This window comes from Pinus tabuliformis, chromosome 6 (assembly GCF_031772625.1).
Source record: "Pinus tabuliformis cultivar Carrire ecotype Pingquan chromosome 6, CPIR1, whole genome shotgun sequence".
In the NCBI taxonomy this organism is placed as follows: domain Eukaryota; kingdom Viridiplantae; phylum Streptophyta; class Pinopsida; order Pinales; family Pinaceae; genus Pinus; species Pinus tabuliformis.
This window is the reverse complement of record NC_142292.1, coordinates 1789741353-1789758548: the sequence shown is the minus strand read 5'-3', so window position 1 is coordinate 1789758548 and position 17196 is coordinate 1789741353. Positions and strand designations below refer to the sequence as shown.

Here is a 17196-nt window from a genome sequence, read left to right as displayed (position 1 = left end):
CATTTTAGAGTTTATCTTGAGTTAAGTTTCAGTTTTCAGGTCTTAGCGATGCTACTCGAAAAACCTAAAATGCAATTAAATGGGACAAGATCCTTTCAATTCGATGAAATGCCTACACTAGAGAGGGTAGAAACTACTCAATCAAATGCAAACAATCAAGCAACTGAAAACGAAATGATATTTCACTAATTCTCTTTTTCAAAAACTAAACTAATGAAAAATGCATTCCAATTCCTAATTTCCTGAAAAGCACTTATCTATCAGTCCTTTCAAAATGAAAAATTTTCTCTTCCTTTTTCAAATGTTGATGCAATTCTAGTTTTTAAGAGATGCAAATCATAACGATGCAACAAGCTAGAATTTCATACTTTCTCATGAAACAAAAAAAAAAAAAAATTTCACATACAATCTTTCAATGAAAAAGTTTTCGAGACAATGATCTTTTTACACAGATGAAAACATGAAAAGAGAAGTTTATTCAAATCAATGAAACATCGAATTTACCAAACAAAAGACCAACAATGTAATCTATGCCGGAAAAAGATGTTCAAGCTAGTAAACGAAACATTTTTCAAACTTGTGCAAAATAGGTCAAAGTCGTAAAAGGACCAGAAAACAAATGCAAGGAGCAAACACACCCACACTCGAACTTGATGAGTCCACAAGCTGCTGAATGGGCGACTAACTAGATGCCCTAGTGTCGCTAACCACTGAATGACTCAATCAATCAAATAGCAAGATGACAAGCCAACAAGCAAGCAAAAATCAAATGAAAAGTAGCTTCCTAACCAGGTAGAAAATAGTCAAAAAGGCTCACAGGGTCAAAAATACAAGAGCAGAACAGACTCGCCAAGATTGGGGTCAAGCCCTAATCTTCACTTACATGCATCGACACGACTGCCTAACTAAAAACAAGTGCCAGAGGCTGGTCGACACGATTGTTCCTTCACAATTCGCACTAGTTGGCGTGACTGTCAATGGATTAAACGCGTTGGCCGAGGCAACTAGGGAAAAATAAAAAATAAAATTCAAAATAGGGACTAGATCTGCTACTATGAATTTTAGACTTAGGCTAGTAAGCAAGAGAAAAGAAACAGAACCAAAGCAAAAACGTGAAACTAGCACAGTTCTCATGAAATCATGAAATCCAATACCAACAAAAGATGGGATCTCCCTAGTGGAGTCACCAATTTGTGGTGAAGTAAAATTATAAGTGCGGACATGAACAAATTTCTCTAGCTGATAATGGGTCTAGCCACCACAGATACATTCTATGGAAGAATTCCTTAGGTTAGAATGAATCAAGAGGGCCTACCTCTTGGTCGCTTATCCTACTTGATGATGTCCTTGCTTGCTCGCTCCAGCAATCTCTCACTTCCTTCTTCAAGCTCCTAAAACAAGAAAACAACAACAACACACAACATAATAATAGACAAATTGCAATTCATCCTACTTAATGAATCAATAAGCATTAAGACATGAATATGTAATTTTACGAAACATGTAGGAAATCAATTGATAGTTGCATATATTAATACCAAAGAGAGATTACAACCATTCATCTTGACGTCCTCGTCTTCCTCTGACAAGACTGGGTTCCCACACACTTCTGCTAGCACTCCATGCTGGCTTCAAACAACAATAGTTTAAAGGCTCTTCCCTTTAGGTTTCACTCCAAACTAAACACACTTCTCCCTCACACAACTAGATGGCTACAACTAGTAATAGCTTGCTTGTCTAATCAAAATAGTATACTCACACTCAGCCAACACTCTAACTAGCTTGTACTTGGGAAGAAGGGAGGTTTATATAGGAAATATGGATGGGAAATGGATCCTCTTCTCATGGGAGAAGGAATTATCCCTTGAGGTAGTTCCATCATTATAGGGGAAAGGAGCCCAAACTATCATCTTCGACCCCATTCGGCCAAACCATTTACCAGACTTCCGTTACGGAGCTTCTAGAGCTGGAAGCTTCGGATCTAACTTAAAAAACTTTCCATAACAGGTCCGGAGTGACTAGAACACAACTCATTCACACCGGTCGGTGCGGGGAATAGTGCTAATCTCTGCACATTGGCACAGGGGAGACAAAGGTCATTAGCGTCAGCCTTCTAAACTGGGCAAAACAGAAGTTTCATGGGAAATGGTGCAAAAGGGAAATGATTTGCTCATGAAGAGGGACATAATAGGAGTTTCTCCATGAAGGCAAAGCATGCAGGGTTCACTGTAGAGGTCCTCCAGGATCAAGGAACAAGGAGTACAGGGACAATGACAAAATTTTGTGTAACACCTATGTAAAGGAATAAGGTTAAGTGAGCTTGTGTTGTGTAAGAAGCCGAGAAAGCCTGAGGAATATAAAGCCAAGAGCTATGTGTATGCTGGTGGAAAGTAGAGAAAATATTGTTGTGTGGGTTATGATGAGTGACTATTGTTGAGCAGAACGGTGGCTTGATGTAGAGTGAATAGAGAACAGAGTTGATATCAGATAGAGTGGCTACCAATTACAGAGAACATTGAGTTCCTATTTGAGTGTGGATTGGAGCCTACATGCAGGAAGTTGGTGCTTCCATTTCTAATGGGTTTTTTGAGAAGGCTTAGGGGTTGGTACCTCCTGCAAGCTAGTGCTTGCATAAATCTGGGCTACAAGTTGGTGCTTGCAAAACATATATGAAGTTGGTGCTTCACATGGTGCTTCTAGTAAGTTGGACAGGTGTCTACAAGATGAGGGGGTTTTTGATTCTTGCTAGTGGGTGCTAAAAAACAATCAAAGGGATTTGGTGCTTCCTATGAGTGGTGGCTCACAAGTAGATTGTTGTAATAGAGTAGGTGTTCTTATTTTACATCAATAACAACAACAAGCTTTGGTGGTTTTTTCCCCAAAGGGTTTCCACGTAAAACCGTTGTGTCTCATGTGTTTGTTGCTCATGATGTGTATGCTTGTATGTTGATTTCATATTTTTGCCACTTAATATGTTATTGATGGTCATATGGATAGTTAGCAAGTTTGAATAGAAATATAAATTGGCATAAAAAACTATATTAGCCTTAATATTGATTCACCCCCCCCCCCCCTCAGTATTAACATTGTTTCCAACAATTGGTATCAAAGCATCATTCATCCAGGAATAGCTTAATTTCTATAAGGTATATAAAAGGGAAATAATGGCTAATCAAACTTGACTAACAACAAAAGGAATTCCATTCTTAAATGGATCAAAGTATGTATTTAGGAAGGTTAGAACAGAATCTTATTTAATGGCTTTGGATGTTGAAGTATGGCACTCCATATTGAATGGAGAAAAGAGTGAGCATAATGAAGAAGCCCAGAAGATTATCATGAAAGGGCTATCTAAGCCATATGTTGATAAAGTGAGGCATTGTGAGTCAGAAAAGGAAGTGTTGGACAGACAACAATAGATGTATGGAGGAGAATACCCTGTGGCTCAAGAAGAGGCTGAGGAACCCTACTGCTCTACCAATGATCAAAAAATGATCCTAAATGACTTTTCACTCAAAAATGAAATTCAAAGGATGCTTTTGAAAATAGTCCCATTGCATAGATCTTTTCAATCTGAATCTAATGCAATTTGAATGGGATTATCAGCACAATTTCATAATATTTGAAATCCGGAAATTGGGATTTTCAATGTATTCCCGTGTATTTGTGTTTTGGCCATGCGACGATGAGATTGTGATATTGCGACCAAAGGCAGACTTGATAAGGATTATGAGCATGATTTCATAGATTTTGAATTCCAGGATTTTGCGCCTGATAGTGTATTTCCATGTATTATCTCTGTGTATTGGAAATGTGATTATTTTCGGAATTAAGGCAGAGAAAGTTCGTCGATTCCTTTTTAACTGCCCTTGATCATTGTGCCACGTTGAAGCGGGCATTTTGTAATAATGATGTAGGAATGTGTTATAAGTAGAGATGCATAGAGCTAGAGTGACAAAGGGCCAAACGCAGAGCCATAGAGTCGGTGAGCCAGAGGACCAGTCGAAGAGACAGAGGAATGATTGCACGCAGAGGAACAGACAGGAAGTCGCAAAGCCAGGAGAATGCCTCACAAAATCCAGAGATCACGATTGAGAGGCAACGCAGAGAGTTTTGGAGTCGCTTGGAGGTCGAGCGAAAACCAACGAGCTCAGAGAACCCAGAGCCAGAGCCGAGAGCAGAAGCAGAGGCTGACAGAGGTTGGAGGCAGTTGCAGAGAATAGGGCCAGTGTTCATTCTCAAGGTTCCAATAGTCGAGGTGACTATAGGAGACCGTTGAATCCATTGAGATGGAGTTCAGAAAATCCTGCACACTTCTAAGAGCCATGGAACAGTAATGAAGCTTCAGAACAGCAAAGAGATCAAATGATCCAACTGTAACTGGTGTTCAGAGTGTGCTGAATATAGAAGAAGGCATTCCAAAGACAGTGAGAGAATTCTGAGGGAGTTGGTGCAAGCTAGAGTTCAAGATAGCTCAGAGCGCTAATTGAAGGAGTCTAGTCCATAGAAGCCTAGATTTGTCTGTAGAGTATGGATAGCTAGAGGGACAAGATGGTATTCTAAACCCATAGGTTCAGTTGTAAACCAATGGAGTTGAGCATGGAGCTTGTAAAAGAATTTATGCCATAATCGCAGAGAGCCTAGTTGAGTTGACTAGAGCTCAAGGAGACATAGCCCAAGAGGTTTGGGTGAACTCCATATTATATTGATGTTACGTGTGATGCTTATTTGCTGCACTGTTTCACTATTATATTTTTTTATATCAGTTTAAGCAAATCAACTTAAAGCACATAAACAGTTTAAAAACAAACACAAGCATACACCTCTTTTCAAGCACTTTTTAATTCTGCAATTGGTTAATCATAAGGTCTTGGAAATATATAAGCTTTGGAGTGGGAGAGGTTCCTGTAAGCTTGACAAGAAGCCTTTAGTGCCCCAGTTTAGATCAGGTGGTATCAGAGCCTAAGATTGATTAACCCCACCTTCAAAGAAGGTGATATCAAAGCTAGTTATACCAGAGCAAGTGGTATTAGATCAGAATGCTTGATTGACAGAGAAAATATTACTTGTCTGAAAGGTGTTTAAACAGTCAGAGGTTGATTGTATGCTTGTTTGTAGACTGACTATTGTTTTATTTTGCAGAGGTGAAGGCAAAGCTATTGATAGCTCAGTCCAGGAGAGGACAAAAAGGAAGAAGGGCTGAAGGCATTCTTCTTATTCCAAAGGACCTCAAGGTAGTCCTTGAAGCACAAGAAGTTTGTTGCAAAAGGTTGCTTGAATAAGCTCTTTGTTAATCTTATTTGAAGTTCTTTTGTTCATTGGCATAATGACAACTTCTACAAGTGAGTCCTCAAAATCTTATTTCTTCACAAGATTCTTTGATGAAGACATGAAGCAAGACTTGTTCATCATGATGGACAAGGTGAGAGAAATGTATGAGGATGGAAGGAAGAGCAGCATACTTAGAGAGCAGTTTAATTCCATGGAGGAAGAGAAGCAGTTTCTTTCTGAAAAATTGCGAGAAATGGAGAGGCAACTTCATATTACAAATATGAACCTGAAAAGGATGCATGATTTGGAGACACAGCTCTTTGTTGCCAAAGAATCCTTAGTCAAGTATCAGCTTGAAGAAGAGGTAAACAATTCCTATTTGTCTTCAAATTCCTCTAAGAATGTTTATATTGGTTTTTTTGAAAAACATACCAGAGGCATAGGTTCCAAGTTAATGTCCAAGATGGGCTATGAAGGAAAAGGCTTGGGCAAACATGCACAAGGTATTTTTGAGCCAATAATAGTTGAGGAAAGGCCTAAGTATTTGGGTCTTGGCTATGGACGGTCTTATGGAGAAAGTTCCAAAGCTTCCATGAGGGCCATTGAAACAGTTCCAAGAAGGAGTTTCATTGCAGGTCTTCTACCTCAAGAGAGTGAATATTGTATTCTTGGGGAATGCAATAGTGTGAAGCATACTTTTCATAAATAAGGTGTATATCAACATGCACTTGAACCAAAGAGTTGTGGAAACTCTGAAAGAATTGAAGAGATTGATGATGTTCCAGAGGGAGCCACTTCTTCATTCAATTCACCTCCTCATGAAGGCAATAAAGGTGAAAGATAAAGTCATAAATTGGGTTCTAACCATATTCCTTTTTTATTTTGTTCAACATGGTAAATTTCCATATAAGTATGGGAAAAGAATTGCATGTTCCTTTTGTGGTTTGGATAACCATCATGTTTCTAGATATTGGAAGAGAATGGCCACATACAAGGAACTTTTGAAGGAAAAGAAGCAAGAAGCCAAAGGTCCATTGGACAAGGAAAATCATGATGTCAAGAGGATGCACATGTGTTGCACTTACTGCCATAAGCAAGGACACATTGCTGAAAAGCGTTGGACTCTGAATCCAACAATGCTTCCACAAAACTTGAAGAAGGTGGAAAGAGAAAATGGTAGGAATGGAAAGAAAGATTCCATGATTGATGTGTTTCAGGATGATTCACATGTTGATGCTGATGTGCAGACGAAGGAAGGACATTTGAAATGGGTTGGTAAGAAATGGTTAGAATTCTTATCCAATTAAGATTGCATGTCTATTGATGCATATATTTGCATTTCTTTGTTAATTAGATGCAAGTTGCAGGGTTTTACCAAGAAGGTGAATGGAAAAATTTGAGTAGGAGACTCACTTTGTTGTTGCAACATTATGTTCATTTCATCTTCGAAAGTACAGTGTGCTTAAGCGAAAGTTGAAGGATGAAATGCATGCATAAGCATGATGTGCATGAACATAGGGATGTTGATGTTTCCTTGTATTTGAACATGTATGTGTAATTAACTTGAAGGGTTGATTGCTTTGTTTTTAAACATGCATGTAATATTGACTTGAGAAAAGTTGATGTGGTCTCCAAGATGGAGATAATGATGAAGTGTTTCATCTTTTGAAAAGAATCCTTGAGATCTTTTCTACATGCTTGACTTGAAGGGTCATTTGTTTTAAAGGCATATTTTGTGGGCTTGTTATCTAGTCCATCATTTGTATGCAGACATAAAGACATGGAGGTGTTCACAAGATGTGAAATCTGTTTCTTTTGTTGAAGCAGGAGTTTAGGCCATCCAGTTGTTGTCTGTATTTCTGTTGTTGTTAACAGTTGTTGTTGAAAGTATGTCAAAAAGATACAAATGAAAATTTTGTGAAGCAGATGTAACTTCACATTGGTTTGAGCCACCTTGGATCAATGATCAAGGAAGAGAAGTTCAAACTACCTTTTGTAACCTTCTCAGCAGGAGTTCTGCATGAAGTCAAGGAGGAAAACAGTTCTTCCTAAGAGGACCAGCACATCCAGGAAGGAGAGTGGTCAAAGGCTTTGGTTCAGAGGAACTATGCAAGGAAAGTGTATGGAGGCTGAAAGAAGAGGGTGTTGTTACTCTCATTTACTATTCAGATCAGTATATCAGTCTTTTGGAGACCAAAATCTTTTTAGTGGGAAGGCGTGATCAGAAAATGATCCTAAATGACTTTTCACTCAAAAATGAAAGTCAAAGGATGCTTATGAAAATATTCCTATTGCATAGATCTTTTCAATATGAATCTAATGCAATTTGAATGGGCTAAAATGGACTTCAAATGAAGAAGTTATCACAAAAAGAAGATTGCCATTGTCCTTTGAAAAGGAGGCAAACTCTTATAAAAATGGCCTAAAAGGCTCATTGAAGAAATCGCATCGCAAATGTGCCAAAGGGAAGGACTTAAGGCAAAGGTGGAAGGAACCCCGATTGCGACCTCCAACTTATCACATCGGAGGTAGGCCTTTTCCCTATATCAGGACCCCAGGCAGAGCAATATGTGATCAATGCAACGAAGCGATTGCGATGATTGTCGATCAGAGGAGCAGAGGCATAGACCCTGTCGATGCGATATGTGATGTGCAATATTGGAGATCAGCGGATCGACAGATCGGCGATCGACATAGTCAAAGGGAAGACACCCAGGGCCATTGTGACTTGCAATAGCGATAAAGAAGGATCGGCGGATCAGCGATCGACATGGTCAAAGGGAAGACCCCCGGGGCCATTGCAATTGTGAGGTGTGATATAGCAACAGGGCCGATAGTGATACGCCGATATCGGCGATCAGCAATCAGTGATCCCCGATACAAGGGCCATTGACATGCGATATGTGATTGCAATATGTCGATAAATCACGAACCCGATGGGGATTATCAGCGCGATTTCATAATATTTGAAATCCAGAAATTTGGATTTTTAATGTATTCCCATGTATTTTGGTTTTGGCCATGCAACGATGAGATTGCGATATTGCGACTGAAGGCGGACCTAATAGGGATTATGAGTGTGATTTCATAGATTTTTAAGTCCGGGATTTTGCGCCCGATAGTGTATTTCCATGTATTATCTCTGTGTATTGGAAATGTGATTATTTACGGAATTAAGGTAGAGAAAGGTCGCTGATTCCTTTGTAACCACCCCTGATCATTATGCCATGTTGCAAGCAGGCATCTTGTAACAATGATGCAGGAATGCGTTATATGCAGAGAGCCACAGAGCCATAGCGCTAGAGGGCCAGACGTAGAGCCATAGAGCCAGTGAGCCAGAGGTCCAGTCAAAGAGACAGAGGAATGATTACACGCAGAGGAACGGATAGGAAGTTGCAAAGCTAGGAGAATTCCACACAAAAGCCAGAGAGCATGATTGAGAGGCAGCGCAGAGAGTTTTGGAGTCGCTTAGAGGTCAAGCAAAAACCAGAGAGCTTAGAGAAGCCAGAGCCAGAGCCAGAGCCAGAGCCAAGAGAAGAAAGAGAGGTTGAAAAAGGTTGGAGGCAATTGCAGAGAATAGAGCCAGCATTCATTCTCAAGGTTCCAATAGTCGAGGTGACTATAGGGGACCGTTGAATCCATTGAGATGGAGTTCAAAAAATCCTGAAGACTTCTAAGAGCCATGGAGCAGTAATGAAGCTTCAGAACAACAAATAAGATCAAATGGTCCAACTGTTGCTGGTGTTCAGAGTGTGCTGAAGATAGAAGAAGGAATTCCAGAGACAATGAGGGAATTCTGAGGGAGTTGGTGCAAGCTAGAGCTCAAGAAAACTCAGAGTGCTGATTGAAGGAGTCTAGTCTAGAGAAGCCTAGATCTGTGTGCAGAGTATGGACAACAAGCGGGACGAGATGGTATTCTAAACCCATAGGTTCAGTTGTAAACCAATGGAGTTGAGTATGGAGCTTGTAAAAGAATTTATGCCATAATCCCATAGAGCCTAGTTGTGTTGACTAGAGCTCAAGGAGACGTAGCCCAAGAGGTTTGGGTGAACTCCATATTATATTGTTGTTATGTGTGATGCTTATTTGTTGCACTGTTTCTGTTATCACAAAATCAAGTATTGAAGGCTGCCAATCAGCAAGATTCTGTGTAACTATTTCAAACCAGGCTTTAGACTAAGGCTTAGCCTCCTTAGTCAGAGAGGGCTCTCTCACAGACTATGAATATTGACTAATGACAATGAAAGATGGCTAACTCTTAAAAACACATGAAAAATAAGCTGGCTGGACAAATATCAAAGTGATTCCCATTGGGCTTATGGAGTCTCACACAACTCAGCAAACAAAAAACACTATCCTTTCATAGAAATCAGGGCACTTTACATCTAATGTTCAAACATAACTTACATAAAACACAGTTTGCCAAGGCATACAGGAAGTCAGAGCATGACACATGAGTTCTGAGTGATTATGCAGTAACAAAACTGTAAAAGAACACTAAAGAGAATAAACCATCATACATTTGAACCATTAGATCTATTGTGAATCCTGAGAAGAAACAACAGTCATTTGCATTACTGAAATCTGCTATACATAAACCAAAATAGTCTTGTCTTTTATCAAAACATCCAACCCCTATTACATCACTCTCTTAGCTATCTCATTCGAGCTTCCTCCTCCAGCATGAGGGGAGCTCGATAACTACCTATGATGACACCTACTAACTTTTAACTAACTAATCATTACAGCTAACTACTAATTTACAGCGCTGGAATCCTAAAACAATTAACGCTGGAATCCTAAAACAATTAAAATTCTATCATCTGACATCTGGAGTTTGGCTGAGATAACTGTGATGAGCAGTTAATGCCCCATGTTTGCCTTCAATGACACATCCTTTCCGTTACCCTGAAACATAGGCCCCTGTTTGTCGGACTTTGATGTGCTTCACAATATTCGAATCCAAAGAAGCATAATTAAAGAATTCTGATTACTCAAAATAGAACAGGCTGCCACGTCTTTGATGTGCTGGCCATTTTTTCATGCGTGAAGACAACATCTTTCAGAAAGATTTGCTGATTTGTCAATCATAATTGATTGGCTCAACTGAAACATGCAGCTACAGCAGTTTCGTAGCGCGCTACGAAACTGCTGTGTAATTGCATCATACACAGTCTCATCACTTCTCTGCATTCTTGCTACCTTCTCCCCATATTTCTCTTTCAGCTGATTGTTCACATTTTCCTCAACAAATGAATAACAACTTGCAAGTAATCCTGTTCAGCTGCCAGACTTCAATGTCAATACCTTTCCTATAAAACTCAAACAGCATGCCCAGATTTCTCTGCAAGCCCTGCCAACCTGGAACCTTTCACTGCAAAACACCTTTTCTTACAGCCACTTCAATAGATTCCAAAACACGAAGAACACAACTTTGACAGATGTTCAATTAGATCAATGAATCATCCACCTCAAATGATTGTGAAGTATCCCCATGGACCATTCGAGTGTGCATAAAACCCAATTTAATGAACAAATGGCCAATACAGTTAACAACAGCATGAAAAATGGAAACTCCAGATTGCTTGCCACAAAGGTAACCACCAAATATGTGGTGTTTACAACTCAACCATAAGTAATTCAAGTTCTTTAACCATTGCTTGCAAGAAGTAATCTGTTTTCTGGAGATACTTTGGCTGGAACTTTCTTTTATGTAATGATGATTTCCTCCTCTGTTGGTATCTTCAGATACATATTTGTTATGGTTTTGTTCACTAAGACAGCATCGGAGGGTCAAATCTGTCGCTGGTCCACAAAGATGTTTCCCCACTGCAGCATAGTAAAAGCCTTTCAAAGATTCCACAGCTTCCAATTTCAAATCTTCAATGTCTATTCTCAGGCGCTCCAAATTAATGGCCTCTGTCTGCTGTTTATCAGATGACAATAAAAATTTATCTGCTCCAAGAATGCTCAATGCTTCATCCTTCTTTGATGCAGATGTGCTCAAAATTGTTACATTCAGTCCAAAAGCCTTTCCAAATTTTACTGCCATATGACCAAGACCTCCTAGCCCAATTACTCCAAGAGACTTGCCTGCATGATTCATGTGATGACGAATCATAGGGCTGCAAACAGTAATTCCTGCACAGAGCAAAGGTGCAGCTGAAGCCAGTGGTAGATTGTCTGGTATCTTAAAGCAGTACCTTTGGTGAACAACAATGTGACTAGAATATCCTCCTTTCGTCACTGTGCCATCTACATCGATACCATTAAAGGTGAAAATAGACCCTTTTGCACAATTGACTTCCATTCTTTCATTACAATATTCACATCGCTGACAGGAGTTGACATATGTACCCACTCCAACATGATCGCCAACCTTAAAATGGACTACATTGATGCCAACTTCTTTCACAATTCCGACAATTTCATGCCCTGGCACCAATGGATACTTTGAATCACCATGTTCATTCCGGGTCCATACAACATCGGCGTAACAAACTCCACAATGAGTTATCTTTAATGAGATATCATCAAGGCCCGGGACTCTTCGTTTAAATTGGTAAGGTGACAAAACACCTGATGGATCTCGAGCTTCCCATCCTGAACAGTTCTCCTTGCTGTCTTCTTTAGTATTCATGGTGTACCTGCCAAGTTTGAGCTAGAGAACCTCAAAGCTCACAATGTAAATCCATGCTTATTTGGCAACCATAGTTGCATCATAGCTTGGGAAATTCACACTGCTTTCTTGAGAATTTTCTTATCATTTTGTCTTTGTACTACTCTCGGAGTTTGCAGATCCCTGTTGCACCTTTCACTTTATGGACTATCCGATAAGCTTCTCTTAGCTCGATGTTTGCAGATCTGACAGGGTCGATCCAATACCCTGTTAAAGTTATAAATAAATGACATTAAATTAAATTTTAACATCCACCAGACTTGGATGGGACGGATCGACTGGGCATGAAATCCTCGCCTCCACCGAAGCAGGCTTGTGATTCCGGTGTCTAAGACCTCAGGTGAACTGAGAATTGCCTCCTCCTCCATTTCATTAGGAAAAGGGATACCCACCACCCTTTGTAAGTAAAGATAATATGCGGAGAAGAGACGAACCAGAGTTGGTAACATAAGGCAAGACAGTACACCCTGCTACAATTTGGTTGTGAGGTTCTGTTGAACTTGGAAGCCCCGACAATTCCAAAGCAATGAAATACGTGAGAGGATAAAATTGTGACAATAATTATAATGAATGTGTATGGTGGTTTGGGAATAACTTGTGCCATTCTTCGCACCGCATCCCAATTCCATCCTCCGCCTTTTAGCACCTGGAACTATTTCTAACACACGTGTTGTTTTACTGCCCCATGCATTTGGCAAACCATTCGCCACAGATCCTCATTTTTTTTAACTGATAAAGACGCTTGCAAGCTGATCCAGCACTGTGACACGTTGAGTCAGATATTCCCACAGAATCCATAGGAGACAGAGGTGATATTCGCACGAATTCCCCATTTCGTAGTGCAGTTAGTGCAAACTCGGTGTTTTTCGCTACGAAATCACCTAAACCGAGCTGCGCTGCGAAACTGATAGAAAGGATTTATGTGCTTTTGACAAACAATCGAACTGCTGTAAAAAATTTAAAAAAAAAATTCTTGAGTAATAACAGTGGCTCCACTTGGGATAGTGTGCTCCTGCAGTATACTAAGAACATGCAGATCCAGTGCCTTATCCATTTATGACAAACAGAAATTTGCTTGACAAGCATGACTGTAGGAGAAAGAAAGCTACATCTACTAAAAAAAAATGCTCAGTCAACCTTGAGCTTATTTGCCATTTCCTACCTACCTACCCTAACAATTTCAACTTCTTCCTGCTCAATCAATATGAAATTTCCAATGTAGCCAATCCTCTGTTTTATCTGATATTTGAGTTTTTTGACTGCATTGGAGTTCAGAGCCACAATGATATTGTGAGGACCACTGCCACTGAAATTGCCTCTGATCTTCATAGAAAAACTGAAAAACTTGAGAGTAAAACTCTTCCATGTAGTCAGCTACAGGATCCCAGAATACATGATCAGCTAGATTTTTCTTGTAACTTTCCGGCTGTGCAAACTGATCTTCAACAGCAGTGTGCATTTCCTCAAACGTAAAAGAGAAAGGAAACAACATTCTCTCCTTGCTTTCTGCCATAGAAAACTTCTGAAAATAATGATCATGATTATGAAGATTATATGCCTGTATTTGACCTTCTAAACCTTCAATTTCTTTCTCAATGTCCTCAGCAACTTCATCCAAAAATTTCATCTTATCCTCTGCCTTGCAGTCAAAGGATTTTAGATATGAGGACAAGGACAAAGGAAAATTTTCATTTGTTTCTCCATTACTATGATCATTATTCCATTGTTTGAAACCTTGAACTGAAGGAGAGTTTGCCACCACCTCTGACCTATCTATCCATTCCTCCAAAAACATAAGCCAAAAGTCTTGAAATGACTTAATGGATTTGATAGGAAAGCTTTCAATCCACTGTTTGCATTTCCCTTGAAGTGAATCATAGAACAACATAATGCAAACATCCTCATGCTTAACTCTAAGAAGCTGTGTAAAATCACAAAAATCTGATATATGCTTCAAAGTTAAACTCAGATCTTCTCCATTAAATCTTGGACCATTCCTTAGAAAATATGCATCCTTGGGAAAATGATTTGGGAAACCATGAATTCCTGAAAAATCTATGCATGCATACCTTGAGATAAGAATGGTAGCATCTGGGTCCTTCATAACTCCAGTGGAATCACCATGAATGTATGAATTTTGAATTCTTCAACAATGGAGTCGCCAAGGTAGTTTTGCAGCCTCAAAAACCTTCTGAGCTCCTGCTACCTTCAGAAGTTCAACTTCATAACTACGGGAATGAGTAATCTTCAGGCTCCCGGCAGACGCACCAAAATGTTATCACAAAATCAGGTACTGAAGGCTGCCAATCAGCAAGATTCTGTGTAACTATTTCAAACCAGGCTTTAGACTAAGGCTTAGCCTCCTTAGTCAGAGAGGGCTCTCTCACAGACTATGAATATTGACTAATGACAAGGAAAGATGGCTAACTCTTAAAAAACACATGAAAAATAAGCTGGCTGGACAAATATCAAAGTGATTCCCATTGGGCTTATGGAGTCTCACACATCTCAACAAACAAAAAACACTATCCTTTCATAGAAATCAGGGCACTTTACATCTAATGTTCAAACATAACTTACATAAAACACAGTTTGCCAAGGCATACAAGAAGTCAGAGCATGACACATGAGTTCTGAGTGATTATGCAGTAACAAAACTGTAAAAGAACACTAAAGAGAATAAACCATCATACATTTGAACCATTAGATCTATTGTGAATCCTGAGAAGAAACAACAGTCATTTGCATTACTGAAATCTGCTATACATAAACCAAAATAGTCTTGTCTTTTATCAAAACATCCAACCCCTATTACATCACTCTCTTAGCTATCTCATTCGAGCTTCCTCCTCCAGCATGAGGGGAGCTCGATAACTACCTATGATGACACCTACTAACTTTTAACTAACTAATCATTACAGCTAACTACTAATTTACAGCGCTGGAATCCTAAAACAATTAACGTTGGAATCCTAAAACAATTAAAATTCTATCATCTGACATCTGGAGTTTGGCTGAGATAACTATGATGAGCAGTTAATGCCCCATGTTTGCCTTCAATGACACATCCTTTCCGTTACCCTGAAACATAGGCCCCTGTTTGTCGGACTTTGATGTGCTTCACAATATTCGAATCCAAAGAAGCATAATTAAAGAATTCTGATTACTCAAAATAGAACAGGCTGCCACGTCTTTGATGTGCTGGCCATTTTTTCATGCGTGAAGACAACATATTTCAGAAAGATTTGCTGATTTGTCAATCATAATTGATTGGCTCAACTGAAACATGCAGCTACAGCAGTTTCGTAGCGCGCTACGAAACTGCTGTGTAATTGCATCATACACAGTCTCATCACTTCTCTGCATTCTTGCTACCTTCTCCCCATATTTCTCTTTCAGCTGATTGTTCACATTTTCCTCAACAAATGATTAACAACTTGCAAGTAATCCTGTTCAGCTGCCAGACTTCAATGTCAATACCTTTCCTATAAAACTCAAACAGCATGCCCAAATTTCTCTGCAAGCCCTGCCAACCTGGAACCTTTCACTGCAAAACACCTTTTCTTACAGCCACTTCAATAGATTCCAAAACACGAAGAACACAACTTTGACAGATGTTCAATTAGATCAATGAATCATCCACCTCAAATGATTGTGAAGTATCCCCATGGACCATTCGAGTGTGCATAAAACCCAATTTAATGAACAAATGGCCAATACAGTTAACAACAGCATGAAAAATGGAAACTCCAGATTGCTTGCCACAAAGGTAACCACGAAATATGTGGTGTTTACAACTCAACCATAAGTAATTCAAGTTCTTTAACCATTGCTTGCAAGAAGTAATCTATTTTCTGGAGATACTTTGGCTGGAACTTTCTTTTATGTAATGATGATTTCCTCCTCTGTTGGTATCTTCAGATACATATTTGTTATGGTTTTGTTCACTAAGACAGCATCGGAGGGTCAAATCTGTTGCTGGTCCACAAAGATGTTTCCCCACTGCAGCATAGTAAAAGCCTATCAAAGATTCCACAGCTTCCAATTTCAAATCTTCAATGTCTATTCTCAGGCGCTCCAAATTAATGGCCTCTGTCTGCTGTTTATCAGATGACAATAAAAATTTATCTGCTCCAAGAATGCTCAATGCTTCATCCTTCTTTGATGCAGATGTGCTCAAAATTGTTACATTCAGTCCAAAAGCCTTTCCAAATTTTACTGCCATATGACCAAGACCTCCTAGCCCAATTACTCCAAGAGACTTGCCTGCATGATTCATGTGATGACGAATCATAGGGCTGCAAACAGTAATTCCTGCACAGAGCAAAGGTGCAGCTGAAGCCAGTGGTAGATTGTCTGGTATCTTAAAGCAGTACCTTTGGTGAACAACAATGTGACTAGAATATCCTCCTTTCGTCACTGTGCCATCTACATCGATACCATTAAAGGTGAAAATAGACCCTTTTGCACAATTGACTTCCATTCTTTCATTACAATATTCACATCGCTGACAGGAGTTGACATATGTACCCACTCCAACATGATCGCCAACCTTAAAATGGACTACATTGATGCCAACTTCTTTCACAATTCCGACAATTTCATGCCCTGGCACCAATGGATACTTTGAATCACCATGTTCATTCCGGGTCCATACAACATCGGCGTAACAAACTCCACAATGAGTTATCTTTAATGAGATATCATCAAGGCCTGGGACTCTTCGGTTAAATTGGTAAGGTGACAAAACACCTGATGGATCTCGAGCTTCCCATCCTGAACAGTTCTCCTTGCTGTCTTCTTTAGTATTCATGGTGTACCTGCCGAGTTTGAGCTAGAGAACCTCAAAGCTCACAATGTAAATCCATGCTTATTTGGCAACCATAGTTGCATCATAGCTTGGGAAATTCACACTGCTTTCTTGAGAATTTTCTTATCATTTTGTCTTTGTACTACTCTCGGAGTTTGCAGATCCCTGTTGCACCTTTCACTTTATGGACTATCCGATAAGCTGCTCTTAGCTCGATGTTTGCAGATCTGACAGGGTCGATCCAATACCCTGTTAAAGTTATAAATAAATGACATTAAATTAAATTTTAACGTCCACCAGACTTGGATGGGACGGATCGACTGGGCATGAAATCCTCGCCTCCACCGAAGCAGGCTTGTGATTCCGGTGTCTAAGACCTCAGGTGAACTGAGAATTGCTTCCTCCTCCATTTCATTAGGAAAAGGGATACCCACCA

The 17196-nt window shown here is 39.6% G+C and overlaps 2 pseudogenes across 1 annotated transcript; both read right to left on the bottom strand.

Annotated features, from left to right (window-relative positions):
- Positions 1-10720: 10720 nt before the first annotated feature.
- LOC149266164 (putative cinnamyl alcohol dehydrogenase 1 pseudogene) lies at positions 10721-11911 on the bottom strand (annotated as a pseudogene).
- Positions 11912-15797: 3886 nt separating this feature from the next.
- Positions 15798-16980, bottom strand: LOC149266163 (putative cinnamyl alcohol dehydrogenase 1 pseudogene; annotated as a pseudogene). The gene is made up of 2 exons (XR_016255041.1): positions 16907-16980; positions 15798-16770 (listed from the first exon to the last, which is right to left on the bottom strand). The product of XR_016255041.1 is annotated as a putative cinnamyl alcohol dehydrogenase 1 pseudogene (transcript).
- Between the last annotated feature and the right edge of the window lie 216 nt (positions 16981-17196).